A 19,904-nucleotide genomic window follows, 5' to 3' on the forward strand; every position below is an offset into this window, starting at 1 on the left:
TGGAATTATTTAAGAAAATTGGATTTCGGTAATTTGGCTGTTTTTCCTTTAATCTCCCCCTTGTACCAGTACGTACTCAAAATCCAAGCCTGCATGCACACCTTCATTCACGAAAGTACAAGATTCAACGCATCTTAAATCGTCGCTGTTTTTTTGAAGTCTCTAGAGTTGTCGTCCTTCCCTTCCATTGTGGTTGAGCTATTTCTGAGAACTGTGTGCCGAAGCTTGTGGTTAATCTCGCCTCACAGTTAAGGCGAGGGTTACTTTGTGTAGCAGCAGTTTGGTCTTGTAGTGTGTTAGCACTCACTCCGGAGTGGCTTCAGGAGAGTCAGCTACTGAGGTTTTTCCAGACTTTTGGATACTTAGGGAATGTTTCTTTCTCCCTCCCAGGTCAACCCTGAAAAACTTTTTTTAATGTCCAACAACAGAAACTTTCCACTATCTCTTATTAAAAGTCCTAAAATAGCATGTGATTTATAATGTTGCACATAATTTATTATTTTAATTGATGGTTTGCTCTCCTACCAAATCAAATTAAGCTCATTTGAGTTTCAGGTTTTTTCTTTGTGTTGATTCATGGTGGAGCTCCTACAAAAAATAGCCACAAAATAAAGTGGTTTTAGTGGTGTGTATATCAACTCTACAGAATTAAATCAGCCACTTACTTGCATTTTTTTTCTTAAAAAAAAGAAATGGAATAAAAGAGAAGGAAAGGAGGGAATAATCAGAAACTGGATAACCAATATCAATAGTGTTGACAATATTTTGAAAAAACAAAACAACATGGGGAGCAACCCACATGTCCGTCAGTAGATAAATGGATAAAACAAAATGTGGTATGCAGTACAACTGAGTATTATTCAACCTTAAAAAAGAAGGAAATTCTGACAAATGCTGCAACAAGAATGAATTTTGAAGATATTATTCTAAATGAAATAAGCCAATGACAAAGGACAAATACCACATGATTCCACTTGAGGCACCTAAAGAAATCCCCAGGAGTTTGGGGGAGGGGGAATGGAGAGTTTGTGTTTGATAGAATTTCATTTAAAAAGAAGAAAAAGGGACACTAGGGTGGCTCAGTCGGTGGAGCAACCGACTTCAGCTCAGGTCATGATCTCAGGGTCTGTGAGTTCGAGCCCCGCGTTGGGCTCTGTGCTGACCGCTCAGAGCCTGGAACCTGCTTAGATTCTGTGTCTCCCTCTCTCTCTCTGACCCTCCCCCACTCATGCTCTGTCTCTCTCTGTCTCACAAATAAACATTAAAAAAATTTTTTTTTAAAGAAGAAAAAGTTCTAGGGATGAATGATGATTACGCAACAATGTGAATGTATTTAATGCCACTGAACATGGTTGAAATGGCAAATTTTATGTATATTGAACTACACTTTTAAAAAACATTAAAAGGCAGAGCTTCTCAGCTTTTGCATTTTAGTTCCTAGTATAATCAAATTAAGCCCAAATTTCTTTTCCTACTTATTATTGCCTTTGAGTAAATCATTTGACTTCAGTTTCTTCCACTGTAAAATGAGGCTCCTACCCCCAGGTTGGATCAAAAGAGATCATATGTGCCAGTAACACTTTGCAAACCATAAATACCTACATTAAAAATGAGTTAATTGAAATTAACAAATGCCTGCCATTTGTTGACCTCTTGTCACCGTGCTAAGAGTTTAACGTGTATTGTCTCATGTAATCATAACAGCAACTCTATGAACCAATTTGTTCTATTTACAGACAATGAAACTGAGACTCAGAGATGTTAATTGCTCAAGGCCATGTAGCTAGTAAATGATAAAACTGTCGTTAGAATCCAGAGCCGTTTCCTAGACTGGTGCTTTCAACCACTATAAAAATTATATTCTGAGGAGTTGCAAGGTCACTTTTGAGACTTAATCTTACGAATTGTCTTTAACTGCTGACATCTTCAACTTAGCAGTAAAAAAATGTATTTGCTACACTAAGATTTGCTGCTAACGTAGACAGTCTTTTAAAGAATTTGCAGAATATCTCTTTAATTTTTGTCTTTTGCTACCCTTTTTTCTTATAAGAGATGTAATATCCAAATTCACTTCATCTAAAGTATATTCATTAGGATTACACCAGCCATCATTTTTATTTTGCATTTATAGTGTTCCCCAGTTCATCATTATTTAAGAATCTTTAGAGGTCATTCTGATAAAAATAATACCAAAAATTCTGTTGAAACACACATTTTTGGCATGTAATGTAGAAGGTCTTAATTTGGGATCCATGGTCACCTAGAGTTTTATGGATTGGCTTTAGAAGGTCACTGAACTCCTAGGGCCACCTGGGTGGCTCAGTTGGTTGAGTGTCTGGATCTTGGTTTCTGCTCAGGTCATTTGAGCAGATGAGCAGGTGAGTTTGAGTCCTGCGTAGGGCTCTGCACTGGTGGCACGAAGCCTGCTTGGGATATTCATTCTCTCTCTCTCTCTCTTTCTCTCTTTTTCTCTCTCTTTCTCCCTCCCCCTCTCTCCCTCCCCCTCTCTCCCTCCCTCCCCCTCTCTCCCCCTCTCTCCCCCTCTCCCTCCCTCCCTCCCTCCCTCCCTCCTCCCCACTTGTGCTGTCTCTCTCAAAATAAATATAGACTTAAAAAAAGTGAACTCCTTAAGGTCATATGAAAATGTTGTGTAGATAAATATATTTTTAAAATTAGATTCTCTAATGTGATCTTATAAAAAGTTAATCTCTTTCCTAAAGGGAAGTTATTATTTCTAAGGCTTGATAATGTAAAGCTCAATTGGTGTGAGCATTTCCCTGGTGGTGCCAGATACATAAATAGCGACTAGTGGGAGTAACTAAAAGATTAAGATTTAGGATCATAAGTGGAGACTGACTCAAAAAAAAATTTGAAGTGTATGTTTGGGGAAGGGGATACCTTGACACAAGTGTACTCTTAGCCAGATAATTCTCTTGTCACTGCTGAGAACCCACTCATGAATTTTTATTCTGTTCTTATTTGCTGCCTGGGATTTGCTGTGGGTTTAGAAACCAAGTAACAAATGCTATGAGAATTGTGTCGGAGGAAAAAGGCTAGCATAACAGACTGAGATCCTTGGGGCTCTCCAATGGAGAAAGTTCATGACCTTTGGAGTATGGTGTTTAGATACCTTTTTGGTGATTTCACAGGTTCATACTAATTTCTTGAGTTTCAACTGTTATATATAGATGAAATTAGAGAATAACTAGGGTATTACTGTATTTTACTGGAAATTATATCATCATTATTAGATTATGGTCTCCCTTTGTCATTGCATAAAACTCACCAAATAGGGGGTTAATTTTGAAGTATCAATGAAGAACATTAAGAAGTGATTAAATTCACTCCAGAAACTAAGAATAGTCCCTGCCATAAGCTTAAATCCTACTAGAAAAAAAAATATGTGAGCAACCCAGAGCATCATAGGATCAAATTTCAGGAGTCTTAAATCAGACTTCTCAAATAATCATGAGAAGTTACATGCCCTTTAAGAGTCTATACATACTTTTTTAATAAAAGAGAAATTAGAATTTCTGAAAAATATGGGAGCCTATGTTATGTTTCGAGGGCCAACATTCAATCCCTGAGAGGTGGCCACTAAGCAAGGGGTCTTCTAGCATTATTGGTATATGCCAAACAACGTATCAAATAGGTGGCTATTTTTGTGCCTACCAAAAATCAGAAAAAGATCAAGAATTATTAGACAAAATGCTGACAGAGGCTACCATTAAAACAGTATTCCCTTTATGAAAACCTCTGATCAGAAATCTTGGAACTTAAGTGCTTGAAACATTGCTTGATTGTGAAATGGGTTACCTTGAGCTTTTTATCCTTGACCTAAAATACTTGTATTTAGTATTTGATTTCATATATGAGTTTGATTTCGAAGCTATACATGGATGCTTTCTAAAGCTCAAGTTTAACAACAGGAGAGCATATCCAGATAATTATCCAAAATGTAACTTTTTGTGAAACTGAAAGGTGTTTTGTATCTCTAACAAGTTCCTAGATGATGCTGGTCCAGGGGCTGCACTTGGCAACAACATCCTTAAAGTATTCCTCTGAGGCAGATTGAGCAAGTCCTCATCCACATTTTATGAAGTAATAAACTAAAAAAAAAATTGAAATGGTGCAGTGATTTTTGCATAGCAGTTACATGATTTGTTATTGGCAGAACTGAAACTAGAACCAGCATTTCCTGTCTCAAAACACAGAGCTCCTACACTGCTGTACTGGACTGCTATCTTTGTATACATATGGAAACATTTCTTTAGATAAATCTGTAGCAGTGGAATTTCTGGGTCTAATGGTATGTATATGTTAAAAATTTGATACATACTGCCAAATTGCCTTCAAAAAAGGCTTTGCTAATTTGCTTTTACCAGCTGTAGGAATAGACCTTCACCAATCCTGATAATACTAATTAATAACATTAAATAGCACGTTATTGAACTCTTACTATGTACTAGGCATTATTTTGAATACTATTCATATTATCTTTCTTTTTTCTTATGAGTTAGATATTCTCCTCAGTTACAGATGAGAGGCACAGAGATGTTGAGTTACTTGTATAATATTATATAGCCAGGGTGCAAACATAGGCATTCAGACTCCAGGGCCTGCTCTTAAATATTTCTCTATTCGCAATTCCTTTATTACTATAGAGGTTTAAGTATCCTTTTATATTTTTTTATTGGTCTTTTTCACTTTTCTTCTGTAATTGGCATGTTTGTACTTATGACTATTTTTCTGTTGGTATTTGTTTCTTTTTGATGTACTCCACATGATCTTAATATGTAGCCAAAAAAAAAAAAAAAGAACCCAAAACCCTTTCTACCAGTTTATTATGTGTCTTTTAATTTTTCATCTTGTTATAAAAGTTTTTAGGGGCGCCTGGCTGGCTCAGTCGGTTAAGCGTCCAACTTTGGCTCAGGTCATGATTTCACAGTCTGTGAGTTCTAACCCCACGTCAGGCTCTGATCCGACAGCTCAGAGCCTGGAGCCTGCTTCGGATTCTGTGTCTCCCTCTCTCTCTGCCCCTCCCCTGTTTACACTCTTGTCTCTCTCTCAAAAATAAAATAAAAACATTAAAAACTTAAAAAATGAAAGTTTTTAATTTTTTTTCTTAAGGTTTTATTTTTAAGTAATCTCCACACCCAAGAGGGGGCTTGAACTTGTGACCCTGAGATCAAGAGTTGCATGCTCAGGGGAACCTGGGTGGCTTAGTCAGTTAAGCATCTGACTTCTGCTCAGGTCAAGATCTCATGGGTTGTGATTTCGAGCAAGGCACGGGGCTCTGCGTTGGCAGCTCATAACCTAGAGCCTGCTTCAGATTCCATCTCTTTCTCTCTCTGCCCCTCCCCTGGCTTGTTCATTCGTTCTCTCTCTCCCTCCCTCTCTCTCCCTCTCTCTCAAAAATACAATTAAAAAAAGAGCTGCATGCTCTAAAAGAGCCAGCCAAGTGCTCCTAAAAGTTTTTAATATTTATTTAATAAAATCTGATATTTTCTCTTAGGACTTCAGAGTTTTATATCTTGTTTTAAAAACGCTTCCCACCCACTTTCAGGATTATAAAAGTATTCTTTTATGTTTTTTCTAATAAGTCCATACTTTTTAAGTATTTCACTCTTTAAAATATCTGGAATTTATAATGTGAGATGGGGTGTTGACTTTACCTTTTTTTCAAATGGATAGTCATTTATCCCAGTATCATTTATTTAGTCCATTCTCACTTTGCTGATTTGAAACACTACAGTTATTGTATATTAAATTCTAATAGATATTTGGAGTTGATTCTGTACAATTAAGTCCTATTGATAGTTTTTCTATTCATACACCAATACCACATCGTGTACTTACTATAGGAATTTAGTGTGTATTTTGATATCTTGTATGGCAAGGCTTGCCTCGTTATTATGTTTTAATGTATCAGCTATTCTTACTTTATTTCCAAATGTCTTAGAAACGCCTTGTCAATTTCCACTTTAAAAAAAATCCTGTTAAGGGGGCTCCTGGGTGGCTCAGTTGGCTAAGTATCTTGATGATTTCAGCTCAGGTCATGATCTCACAGTTACTGAGGTGAAGCCTTGCATGGGGCTCTTCCCTATTGGAGCCTACTTGGGAGTCTCTCTCTTCCTCTCCCCTGCTCATTTGCATAAACCCGGGGGACTCTTTCTCTCTCCCCCAAATAAATAAACAAACAAAAATCCTATTTGGATTTTGACTGAAATTGCACTGAACTGGTTTTGGAGAGAATTAACAGCTTTATGAAATGAGCCTTTCCAGTGAGTAATGTGGTGTGTGTGTTTACTATATTTTAAATGCTTTTCATTTAAATTTTACTTTTCCTCATATAGTAGTTACACATTTCTTATTAGGTATATTCATGGATGTTTCTTAAAGTTTTTGTTGCTCTTGTTTTAATGTATTTCTTGAGCTCTCTCCCATGACATTTTCTTTTTTTTAATTTTTTTTCAACGTTTTTATTTATTTTTGGGACAGAGAGAGACAGAGCATGAACGGGGGAGGGGCAGAGAGAGAGGGAGACACAGAATCGGAAACAGGCTCCAGGCTCCGAGCCATCCGCCCAGAGCCTGACGCGGGGCTCGAACTCAACGGACCGCGAGATCGTGACCTGGCTGAAGTCGGACGCTTAACCGACTGCACCACCCAGGCGCCCCGACATTTTCTAATTAGTCACTGTAACTGTGTAGTAAAAATTTCTATATTTGCTTTTATATCAGACCACCTTGCTGAACTCTTGCTTGGTCCTAATATCCAATAGATTTTTAAGTTGATTTTCTTTACTTTTCTGCATGCATCATTATATCATCTGTAAATGAGTTTTATTTGAAACATTGCTTTGGCTAGGGCTTTAGTGGAATGTTAAATAATAGCAGTGCTAATGGTTTTATCTTGTTTTCCACTGTGAAAGGAATGTTTCTTATGTTTTGTTAGCAGATGTATTGTGTGCTGTAGGTTCTGGCATAGGCCATTTCTCAAGTTGAGGATTGAACTTTATGGATTTTATCTTTGTAGGTCCACTTATACATGGATTTTTTTATAATCAGTACTATAAATATATTTTCTTAGGATTTTCTTAATACATTCTTTTGTCTAGATTACTTTATTGTAAGAACACACTATAGAATATGTATACAAAATATGTATTATCGATTATTTATGCTACTGGTAAGGCTTCTAGTCAACAGTAGACATTAAGTTTTCAGAGAGCCAGAAGTTATTTGCAGATTTTCAAATGCATGGGGGCTCAGTTCTCCTGACCCCCACATTGTTCAAGGGTCAGCTGTATATCCAATCAAAGATTTTTAGGTATAGTTATTGAATTTTTTTAAGTGATTTTTGAATTTTTTTTTTTTTCAATTTTTTTTTTTCAACATTTATTTATTTTTGGGACAGAGAGAGACACAGCATGAACGGGAGAGGGGCAGAGAGAGAGGGAGACACAGAATCGGAAACAGGCTCCAGGCTCTGAGCCATCAGCCCAGAGCCCGACGCGGGGCTCGAACCCACGGACCACGAGATCGTGACCTGGCTGAAGTCGGACGCTTAACCGACTGCGCCACCCAGGCGCCCCTGAATTTTTTTTTTTCAACGTTTATTTATTTTTTGGGGGACAGAGAGAGACAGAGCATGAACGGGGGAGGGGCAGAGAGAGAGGAAGACACAGAATCGGAAACAGGCTCCAGGCTCTGAGCCATCCGCCCAGAGCCTGACGCGAGGCTCGAACTCACGGACCGCGAGATCGTGACCTGGCTGAAGTCGGATGCTTAACGACTGCGCCACCCAGGTGCCCCTTTTTAAGTGATTTTTGGACATCTATTGGAATGATAATATTTCCCCCCATTTGCCAGTAGTGCAGCAACTTATATTGAGTTACTAAGTTAAATCATCCTTACATGCTATTTGCATTATTTGTTAAGAGATTGCTGGATTTGGTTTACTATTGTTTACGATTTTTGCTTTTGAGTATTTGTTGAATCTTTGATACAGTCTTTGTCCATCTTATGTCTGATTTGTAGAATAATTTAGGTGTAGCCTTCCATCTTTTTCTAGCTCTGAAACAGTTCTTTAGCAAAAATTACCTGTATTTGACAAGCCTGGAACCAAGAAGTCCTACTCTCTGTTATAATTTTATGAATTTTTTTTTTTTGCCTTTCAAGTTTTTAAATTTCTTTGTTCTCATTGCATAAGTATAGTTATCATCCATGATATTTTTTTAAGTTTATTTTGAGAGAGAGAGAGAGAGAGAGAATGAATGAATGAATGAATGAATGAATCAATCCTTCGCAGGCTCCACACTGTCAAAGCAGAGCCCAATGCAGGGCTCGAACTCACAAACCCTGAGATCATGACCTGAGCCGAAATCAAGAGTCAGTCGCTTAACAGACTGAGCCATCCAGGCACCCCTCATCCATGATGTTTTTTTGTTTTTTTATTTTTTTGTAATGTTTTATTTAGTTTTGAGAGAGAACATGAGTGGGGATGGGCAGAGAGATGGGGGGACAGAGGATCCAAGGTGGGCTTTGTGCAGAGAGCAGACAGCCCAATGTGGGGCTCAAACTCACAAACCATGAGATCACAACCTGAGCTAAAGTTGGCAACTTAAAGTTGGCCAATTATGTTAAACCGACTGAGCCATCCAGGTGCTCCTCCGTGATATTTTTTAAATCTAAATCATGTATTTTACAGAAATGGACAAACATAATTAGAATAATTGATTATTGATAATGGATTGAAACCAGGCATTTATTTGCAATTTAAGGTCTTTTTTTTCTCTCTTTGGTGGGTAAAGAAACTAATATAGTTAAAAGAAGCATAGGATGTTTCTTTTTCTTTGATTTTAAATTACTACCGACTGTTTTTTGCAGTTATCAGATTCTTATGCAGAGAAGATAGCCTCAAAAAGCGGATTGTTTGGGGCATCTGTGTAGCTCAAGTCAGTTGAGCGTCTGGCTCTTGATTTTGGCTCAGTTCATGATCCCAGGGTTGTGGGATCAAGACCGACATCAGGCTCTTTGCTGAGCGTGGAGCCTGCTTAGGATTCTCCTTCTCACTCTCTGTACCCTGTCCCCCACTCACTCTCTAATATAAAAACAAACAAAAAATAAAAATTTTTAAAAAGTGTAATGCCTTTAAAAGATGATCAACTAAATTTACATCTAGTGAATCTTCTAGGTGTTCTGGCCTTCAAATATGAAGGAAAGGTTAATGATCTGCTGTCACAGTATAAAGGTACATTTATGTTTTCGTTGGTGGTGATAATTTTATGTGACTTTATCCACACGTGTGTGTGTTTGAAGTCAGAGCAGTAATTGGCTAGGAACCAAGGAGAAAAAAAACAAAGAGAGCTCTCAACTTTGGTTTTACTGGAAACATGCTTACTTAAGCAGGTTAACTAAAGAGTAAATCTGCACAATGAAGATGAACAGGAATGGTGAGGTTGTAATACATTCAAGTCAAAATTTCTTTTTGATAAATCTAGAGTGGATTTTTTCCCCTAAATTACTGCTTTTTGTTTGTGTGCTTATGTGTAATCACTCCTGAAATTGAGCAATTCCTTTTGACTAACACTGAGAAACCACTGCCCAAAGCTAAATAATTAAGGATGTTGTCATTCTCTGTTTCCAAGAGCTGTTGGACCTCAGAGTAATAGAAGGGTCCAAACTTCTATGTATCATGTTGCTCACATCTCTTCTTGGGTCTTTCCAGTAACTGTGAGTCCTCTTAATTATGTTAAACTGCCTTGATGCTAAAGAGTAGTGGTGTAGATGCTATCCCATAATGTTTCTGAATTTCTAAGGTGAAAGAAAAAAAAATTGGTATCCTAACTACTTTAAGACAGGGTTAAAATTAACTTTGCTTTGTTGAATGGTGCAGGATGTTGCTGCCAGTAATGTAATTAGGTTTAACCTGAAGAAATGTGCTAAGAACATCAAGGATTTCTGGGTGTTCCTGTGATTTGGAAAGGATGTAGCAAATTATTTATAAATAGATTGCTAGTGTTACACACCAAAGGGCAAATACGGGCCCACTTCATTTTTTGCAGGTTTGTGCAAATTGAGCAATTCTTGTTTTCTGCATTAATCTGTTTCTAGAGGATTGTGATCCTTATTTTAGTAACCTGAGGGATTGGGCATTAGTTATGTCTGTTAAAGCAACAGAATCCAGTGGCTCGAATTACTTTCAAATTAAGAGAAACCTCTGGGTTAGTGTATTTTAGAGTGTTAGGGTTGTTTTTTTGGTTTTGTTTGTTTATTTGTTTGTTTTGTTTAGTTGTAACAGTTTAGTTTTTAAATGTAGAAGACTTAGAATTACAGTTGACCTTTGAATGAACGAAGCAGGAGTTTGGGGCATTGACCCTCTTGTTCATAGAAAAATCTGTGTATAACTTAACTCCCCCGGAATTTAACTACTAATAGTCTGCTGTTGACTAGAAACCTTACTAATAAAATAAACAGCCAATTAATATATATTTTGTATGTCATATGTATTATATACTATATTCTTATAATAACTTCTGACTTTTTCTGTGCTGCATGGTTCATCTGTGAATTTTTTCAAGTTGCTGCAGCTTTCTGAAATACCTTCCAATATATTTGCTGAAAAAATCTGCACATAAGTGGACTTAGGCAGTTCAGACCCATACTGTTCATACTGGTCACCTGTACAATGTTTCTCCTAAGGTTGATATACCAAATTCCCACAACACCAAAAATATTTTAATTTCTATTATTATTAATTTTTTATTTTCTATTGCGGAGTGCTTTAGTTTGAAAAGTTGCAGCATCTGTGGAGAATATAAATTCTCAGTGTATATTTCTGTTCCTAGGAGATGAATGGAATAGGACAAACAGTATGTGAAACTGAACTTCTTTGACATCCCACCTCTGTGATGTTTATCCATCCCCAATAAAATTTCACTCTTTTTTTTTTTTAATGTTTATTTATTTTTGAGAAAGAGAGACAAGAGCGTGAGCAGGGGAAGGGCAGAGAGTGAGGGAGACACAGAATCTGAAGCAGGCTCCGGCTGTCAGCACAGAGCCTGATGCAGGGCTCAAGCCCACGAACTGCGAGATCATGACCTGAGCCTCAGTTGGACACTTAACCAACTGAACCACCCAGGCATCCCTCACAGTCAATTCTTAAAGTATCCCATTCCTTAAATATTCTCTTTAAAAAGTCTCAAAAGGTCTCTTGGTCACATGTTCAGGATTTTACTTGCCATTTGTTCTTGTTGCTAATAGTAAGAGTCCCATTCAGAGTTTCATCACCTATGAGCTGTGTGACCTTGAATGTATTATATAACCACTGTAAGCCTTATTTTCCTCATTAATAAAATGGAGCTTGTAATACCTATTTGGATTAAATGTGATATGTGTGAAGTACTACTAATAGTAAGCACTCAGTAAATGGTAGCTAATATTTTTGCTCTTTTGACATAAGCTGAAATATAAGAGTAAGAATTAGAATACAGAGTGGTGAGCCTGTCTGATGGTAAAATCCTATCATTTGCATCATTGTAATAACTGCACCTATTCTGGGCAAAGGGTGGGAGATACAAAGAAACACAAGACATGGTTCTTCTGCAATCAGGATGCTCAGTCTGTTGAAGATATAGGAACTGGTCAATAAAAGGATAACTAAGAGGGGCGCCTGGGTGGCGCAGTCGGTTAAGCGTCCGACTTCAGCCAGGTCACGATCTCGCGGTCCGTGAGTTCGAGCCCCGCGTCAGGCTCTGGGCTGATGGCTCAGAGCCTGGAGCCTGTTTCTGATTCTGTGTCTCCCTCTCTCTCTGCCCCTCCCCCATTCATGCTCTGTCTCTCTCTGTCCCAAAAATAAATAAACGTTGAAAAAAAAAAATTAAAAAAAAAAAAAAGGATAACTAAGAAAACAATTTAACAGGTGCTAAGTGTCAGATGAATGGTACAAATGTTAAGTATTCAGAGGACAGAAAGGTATTGTAAATGAGCCAGTTAGCAAAGGCATTACAGTAGGATTTGAGCTGGGGCTCTGACCTTTATTTCTTGCTGTCTTAAATGTCTTGATTTGTATAAACAGAGGTAAAGGATACTTGAGTGGTGAGAGAAAAGGAAGATGAATGTGGTGGATGTTATCACCATATTACAATAGTTACTTTTCAGTGAAGGACTGCTATTAATGATTTGTGGTTAGCAGAAGAATCCAGAAAGGCTTTTGTATAGACTGATGATTTTCTTTGGGATATTGCTATGAGCATATTTTGGATCTATCATGGGCAGAATTTATCAAGTTTTATTGAGTACCCACTGAGTACACAGCTCAGTAACATTTGCAGACTTTACATAGCTTATTTAGGAAGGCTGCCAATTTTACAAGGCTGTTAATGAATCAGTACCGGTGGCTGGGAGCATAATGTGAAATCCCCACAGGCAGCATAAGAATAGAAATCATTACACTATCTGCTAGTGGAAGCTTTATGGTTTAAAAAGGGGGGAGAGAGAGAAGAGAAAAGAAAAAGAAAAATGCATTCAAGTAATTCAAAGCAAAACCTTTCTCTGCTTCCTCCAGGTGCTTAGCTCTGGATATTATTACATCAGCATCATGTGGTAGGCAAGGTGGTTCCCATGGCACAGAGCGCTTGTAATATTTACAGTAGAGTGAGCTATAAGGGGTGGAGTGTGCTGATAACTATTTGCCCTTGTTCTTATTGGCTTGGTTACCAGTTTAATGGTCTGGTTGCCTATTAATGGCTCAACTTATTTAGTGTTCTATAAGCAATGTTCAGCTCCTTAGTTTCTAAGTCAGATACCCACCAGGTGCCCCAGTTATTTTTTTTTTAATATTTGCAGATAATGTACATTTATTATATAAAAAACAGAAAATACTAAAGCACTCCTTTTCCCCCACAAAAAGCATTACGCTCATTCTTATCTCCTAAAGATCTTACTATTAACATCATCCAGGCTTTTTCTATATATGTATATACTTTTAAAAATGGGATTGTCCTCTATCTACTGCTTTGTAATCTGATTTTTTCACTTAGCATATTGCGAACATCCTGCCATTGTCCTCAAACTCATTTCTCTCATATCCTTGTTCAGAGTTGTTTGTTTTCCATAGAACTGATTCAAATTCTGTCCTATTGTTGCACATTTTGATTATGTCCAGTTTTTTTCAGTTATAAACAAAGCCTCACTGAATGAATATCCTTGTGCCTAAATCTTTGCACGTGTCTTATGCAATCTTTGCATAAAAGAACTATCCTAAAGCTCAATTGTGGGATCGCTAGACCAAAGTGTATACCTATTTCTAGGACTTTTGATAGATTGCTAGTTTGCTTACCAGAAATATACCAGTCTCACTGCCACCAGCAGTTTTGGTAATTCATTTTCATAGCACTCCTGAAATGATAAGTGAAATTGAGATAAATAGAATTTTATTCATTAATTCATCTGAACTACTTAGAGACCTAGAAAAACTGATCCTCATTTGCCTTTTTCTATCAGGAAGCTATTTCATACCTAAACACTAATGGAAAATGCTTTAATTTGTGAACTATTTGAGTAGAACTAATAGAAAGATGAAATAATAATGTATTATCAATACATTATTGTTGGTTAGAGGTCAAAATAAACTAATTATCCTGAGCTGTTGTTGAGTATATATGTAGCATTTGCGAATTTTAGTTGGCTCCCCACTTTTTCATTTTATTCTAAAATCATCACCATTTTTGACTTAGAGAATTTTAGACCCCAAAGATAAACTTACAGGAAGCAGCTGGATTTCAGAGAAATCCAGCTTACCTAGAATCCTGCAGCAAATTAATTCAGACCTTGAGCAACATTTCGTTGTTTTCTGTTTAGGAAATGTTAAACAGCATTGAGATTTCCAGTAGTACCATTTTACTCTAGGGATAGTGAAATTTAAAAAGATGATCAAACACATTAGTTTGTAAACAGTTCTAACTGATGAAGTTAGAATTTCCAGACTCTATCTATAGGAAGCAGTGGATGTATTTCTCAGAGTTGAGGAGGTTAACGTTTTTAGGGAACAAACTGCTAAATTCTTGGAATAAAAGTTTTCATCTTAGAGTCTCTATGAGTATTGAGTAATGGAGAAAGGAAAAAGGTGTATTTCCTAAAGCTTTTAAAGCATCTTACCTTGATGGGGCGCCTGGGTGTTTCAGTCAATGAAGCATCCGGCTTCAGCTCAGGTCATGATCTCAGGGTCCATGGGTGCCGGTCCCACGTTGAACTCAGTGCTGATGGTGTGAAGCCTGCTTGTGATTCATTCTTTCTCTCTCTCTCTCTCTCCCTCTCTCTCTCTCCCTCTCTCTCTCTCTCTCTCTCCCTCTCTCTCCCTCTCCCCCTCCCCCCCACCCCTCCCCAATTTGTGCCTTCTCTCTCTCTCTCAAAATAAATGAATAAACTTAAAAAAAAAAAAAAAAAAAGAATCTTAACCTTGAAATGTCACCGACATATCTATATGTGTGTATATATATAGTAACCAAGGGGTCCTCCGGCAGACTTAACGGGGGAAAAAAAAAAAAAGGAAAGAGAAAGGAATGTTAAGAGTACAGACCACAGTTGCATGCTGGTTTCAGTATTGGTGGTTGCCTGCCTCTCTCTGAAATCCAGCTGCTTCCTTAATGAAGGTGTGGGTTTAAATCACCAGCAGAGAAAATGTTTTTGGGTGAAGTTTCACTTTTTGTAGTGACAGCAGTCCTGGACATGCTGCTGGAACACAGAGGATGAGTTCAGCACCTTCTCTTCAGATCGTATCTCTGCCCACAGCTCACCTCTTTTACATAACCAGCCTTTGTTCATGGAGAGTGGACCTCTGTTGATTGGCCTGTCCAACCACTGTCAGAGACCAAAGGTGACTGATAAGGAATCTAAAGGTCAAAATGGACTAGTATAGGCTCAGTCTGGATTTCAGAGGAAAAGGCATGTTTTTGGCCTGCAGACATCAAAAACTGAATTGCAGCCTGGGAAATGTTCAGTTCATCAGCTTCAGCCTTTCCGTTTCAGTCAAGGAAAAACAGTCACCAACTGTCTGTAGTCAGCAGGAGCAGAAATAAACAAAACATTATTTAAAGGGTGTGATTTCATTGAATTGGGTTGTGTTAAGGATATCATTCCAGAGATGATTTCTGTGGTAATGTTACTTGGCTTACTGTGAGATAGCAGATATCAAATCAAAACCAAAGACAATCCACATTATAGGGTCTTTTGTTGGATTTCAGAATGGAAAGTCAATTTGATTAGATTCAGGTATTCCATTTACTCATCACATTTTGGCTCATTATTAGGATGTGATGGAGCACAAAAATAGGAAAGGCATATGGCGTTTGTATTTCTAATTGGGACTAATGCTTTTTAATTAAATTGGCTTCTAAGAAGTATTTTGCTCACTTCAAAATACTTCAAGTATTATAAATGCGTGATCACCAACATGTTTTAAGGTCTCCTTTTTAGTGAATGCCCTTTAAGTTAGCAGTGATTCCTGTATACAGAGTCATTGAGACTAAGCTATTGTTCTTGTCCTCTAGTGGAAAGATTATGGGCAGGACCAGCCACATAATTTGCAGGGCCTAGTGCAGAATGAAAATGTGGTACCACTTGTTCAAAAAGAACTGAGAATTTCAAGACAGCGACAACAGCATTAAACCAAGTACAGGGCCCCTGCGAGCTCCTACCCTGTGCAGATGCACAGATCACACATCCCTGAAGTTGGCCCTGCCTGTGGGATGTGAAATTAAATAGACCTGTAGTTGATGAGAGCTTTGCTACTTATTCACGTCTTTCTGAATCTCTGTTTTCTCTTCCCATCCTCTGTCTTCCTATTCTATCATTATCTGTTGTGTTCCATCCTCTCACCAAAGTTGGAGAGCCCGCAGCAAGAATTGGGAGTAGGTATACTTCTGCCTGTAGTCTATGTGATCACATTCTTGAATAATACAACCTTCTATTTGACTGGTGGAACAAATAAGATTAGGATTTTCTTTAAGGAATGCCAGTTAATTGGTTTTAATAAAAACACATATTCTGCATTATATTCTAATTATTTCTAAATAATTATATTCTAAAAGTGCTTTCATAATTAATGGAACATTTGAATAAAACAATTACACTTTTGAGGCAGTATTTTTCCCTCATTTTATAGATTAGAAAATTAAGGCTTAGGTTAAGAGATTTTCTCAAGGTCAGCCAGCTGGTAAGTGAAGTTCAAGCCCATCTTTTCTAACTCAGGGCTTTCTCACTACTTCATTCTCCCTCTACAGTTCTGCAAGACCAAGGATAAGGTGACTTGAGATAACTTGCTTTCTCGAGATTGATCTGTTTTACAGAATTTTCTGCCAGTTTTCCAAGAATAACTTCTTAGATACAATCACGAATATTTGCAACACATTTTTACTTCTGTTATTTTCTGTAATACTTGCAGTAACCCTGTGCAGTAATATTTTAGCATCATTTTAAAGGAAAGAGATTGAGATTCAAAGAGATAAGTGACTTGTTCAAGGTTCTATAAACAATAAGTGCAATAGCAGTGACTGAAATCCAAATCTTGTAACTTCATATCCCATGCTTTTGTGCTGTGCCATGGTTGCCTCTGTTTCAAATCTGTACTTAGTAAATATCTTTTCATTCATTTATTGATGACCTATAATGTTTTAGGCACTGGGAATGCATCAGTGATCCAAAAAGACTCAAGTCTCAGCTCTTAGAGCTTACATTCCTTCATGTAAATAAATTATTATTAATAATTAGCTATAACTGTCAACAATAGCCAAATTATGGAAAGAGTCCAAATGTCTATCCACTGATGAATGGATAAAGATGTGGAGTGTGTGTGTGCGCACGTGCGCACACAATGGAATATTTCTCAGCGATCAAAAAGAATGAAATCTTGCCATTTGCAACAACATAGATGAAACTAGAGTGTGTTATGCAAGGCAGAAGAAGTCAGGGAAAGACAAAATGATTCATTCGTGTATGGAATTTAAGAAATAAAACAGATGAACATAGGGAAGCGAAGCAAAAATAAGATAAAAACAGGGAGACAAACCATTAGATACTCTTAAATACAAAGAACAAACTGAGGGTTGCTGGAGGGGTTTTGGGTGGGGGGGATGGACTAAATGGGCTGTGGGCATTAAGGAGGACACTTGTTGGGATGAGCACTAGGCATTATATGTAAGTGATGAATCACTAAATTGTATTCCTGAAATCATTATTATACTATATGATAACTAACTTGGAATTAAATTAAAAAAATAATAAATTAGCTGTAAAGAAAAAGCAGTACAAAGAGATGAAAAGTAAGCTGGGAGTAGGCGATCCTATTTTAGAAAAAATGGTCAGCAACCTGATAAATCATTGTTTGAGCCACAGACTGAAGTGTAAATATTTGGTGTATTGTATAAATCAATTTCTAGGTATAAAAAAATCACCTAAACAATATGAGGCCACTGCATTTATGAACATAACGGCAATAGAGGAGGATTGTTAACTGTGATAAACATTAACCTTTATAGTAACAGTTACACTTTGCATTTAATCTCCTTTCCCGTGTAACATGGATTATAAAATCATAAGATCAATAAAGTTCAAAACCTAGTCATTTCCTTCATGATGAATCACTTACCATAATAAAGCAATGTTTAATGTATTAGTGATACTAGATTTCTCACACTCCTCGAAAATAAGTACTGTAGCAGCATGGTACATGGAATGGCATGCTCTGGGTAGCTGTTAAAATTTCTGGAGCATCCATCAGGTTTAAGAAATGTAAAGTCTCATTTGCTGGTCTGATTCAACTTTAATGAATTTCAAAATCTTGTCCAGAATTTTTTATTGTACTGAAATTCTGTTATATCTAGTACTTCAGGGGTTCAGTGAGTGAAGTTTCACCTAATGCTTGGGGATCTTTGTAATTTAAATGTGTTTGTCGGAGAGGGATTTTTCAGAAATGGGGAGAAATGGGGGCAGCGTAGTGGGGAGAGATAGAGGATCTTTTCATTCGATTTGCCTGTTGTGTGCTTTAGAATTGAAAGAGTCCAAAGTATTAATAAAAAAAGACCCTTAGAAAGTCCCAAACTTTATCTATTGATGTGTGTTTCCTTTGGTTTCAAAGTTAAATCCAAGCATTGATCACTCAGTGTTTGCCTCTTGTTAAAGTGGAGTTGTTAGCTGCTAAAAGATGAGGGGTAATAGTGGGGAGGCTGTTAATTCTCAGCTGCCCATAGTTTTTTTAAAGCAATTACCAGGTTCCTTTAATCCAGAGTTTTAGACTAAGAAATTCATGGATACTTTGAAATCACATGCAAAAGTGGGTTTGTATATGATTAATACATTTATTTTTCTGCAGGAGAGGCCATAGCTTTCATCAAACTGTCAAAGGAATCTAGTGACATTCCCTCCCAATCCCTTCTCATGCCCCAAATTAAGAACCTGGAATAGACTGTCACAGGCATTTGACTTAGAAATTAAGTCAAAACTCTTTTTTTCTTAATTTAAAAAAAATTTTTTTATGTTTATTTTTGAGAGAGACCAAGTGGGAGTGGGAGAGGGACAGAAAGAGGGAAAGACAGAATCCAAAGCAGGCTCCAGGCTCTGAGCTGTCAGCACAGAGCCCAGATGCAGGGCTCAAACTCATGAATTGAGAGATCATGACCTGAGCCGAAGTCGGACGCTTAACCAACTGAGCCACCCAGGCACCCCAAGTCAGAACTCTTTTTAAGCTTTTTGACCTTACCAGTGAGATTCATTTATCCATTTTTAAACAATCACTCATGATTTCCCAACTCTGAAAGATCCTGAGCTAACATTTTCTCACTATTGAGAAGGATTGTGCAGCCTCTTGAATTCTCATTCTCTCTCTCTCTCCCCCCCCCCCCATCTCTCTCACTCTCATAATAATCTTGGAGTAGATATTCCAGAAATGGAATTTGCTTAAGAAAAACTAGGAATATTACTGTAAAGGCTGAATATTGTGTGTTCTTCAACGAATAGTCACAACCTATGTGATGAGTGTAAAGAGAAGCAATATTGGGTAAAGTATTTCTGGTGCTTTGAACTATATCCTAGAAGGCAAAAATGACTTAAAGTTGTTACTTTGAAGAAAAAGTTATGAGAGGAATTAGAATTTCTAATTTCATTTAATCCTGATACTTAGTAAATTAATTATAAAGGGCTTGTTGGGAGGTTTGGGAGACACTGCCCGGGGCTTAGACATTTAGCGGAATGAATGTGCTATCGAACTCAGTTGTGCACTGAAGGTCAAGGATTCTCTAAGCTATTAAACCATTCTTTGCTGTTAAGACCAATTTCTACAGCCTACCACATATAGTTATAAATTTTCAGAAGCGTGACCAGTCAAGTTTTAGGTGCCATTTTTGCTTTCTTGCCATCTCACATTATTTATTTAGGCATTAATCCAATACCTATTTGCTGTGGCAAAAAAATCTGGGTTTTGCATATAAAGACTTGAGAAAACTCAGACCAGTTTAGCTCTCTTAGAAATTAAACACCTTATAAAGAAAAAAAAAAGTAAAATTAAAAAAAAAAAACAAACAGCTTTATTTATCTGTCTTAGGACTTTTTCCCCTAAGAGGATTACTTCAGTTTTCAGTGTCAATTGAGAATACTTAGACATAGGTATTTTTCTTTAAGTGGGGTTTGAGGCAGAGGAAGCAGAAAATGGGGATTTTAAAAGTTCACTCTATTTGAAATATTGAACTATTTATGTAACTTTTAGTTTAGAAGTAAATATTGGAAAATGAAGATACAAGTATAATGTCTAACTATATGTTTTGTTTTCTTTTTGGTAACTATTGTTTATGTCACTGTAGAAATGATAAAATATGAAGAGAAAAACAACATTCAGAATGTTGCCTTTTT

At 37.1% G+C, this 19,904-nt stretch overlaps 1 protein-coding gene and 1 long non-coding RNA gene across 7 annotated transcripts in view; one reads left to right on the plus strand and one right to left on the minus strand.

Annotated features, from left to right (window-relative positions):
* SSH2 (slingshot protein phosphatase 2) overlaps window positions 1-19,904 on the plus strand; it is a 251,276-nt gene that overhangs the window by 143,533 nt on the left and 87,839 nt on the right. The window contains exon 1 of one of the 6 annotated variants that reach the window (XM_086686419.1): window positions 2,638-4,309. The exons of the other annotated variants lie outside the window; for them this stretch is intronic. The gene's annotated coding sequence lies outside the window, so the exon portion shown is untranslated. Of the gene's footprint in view, window positions 1-2,637; window positions 4,310-19,904 lie in introns of those variants that run through there. 6 annotated transcript variants of the gene reach the window in all.
* On the minus strand, window positions 471-15,120 carry LOC147574159 (uncharacterized). The gene is made up of 4 exons (XR_015243959.1): window positions 14,584-15,120; window positions 14,163-14,263; window positions 13,345-13,403; window positions 471-588 (listed from the first exon to the last, which is right to left on the minus strand). It is a non-coding gene; the product is annotated as an uncharacterized LOC147574159 (long non-coding RNA).

Source organism: Puma concolor, chromosome E1 (genome assembly GCF_028749965.1).
Source record: "Puma concolor isolate L17-30 chromosome E1, mPumCon1.1.hap2, whole genome shotgun sequence".
NCBI classification, from domain to species: Eukaryota; Metazoa; Chordata; class Mammalia; order Carnivora; family Felidae; genus Puma; species Puma concolor.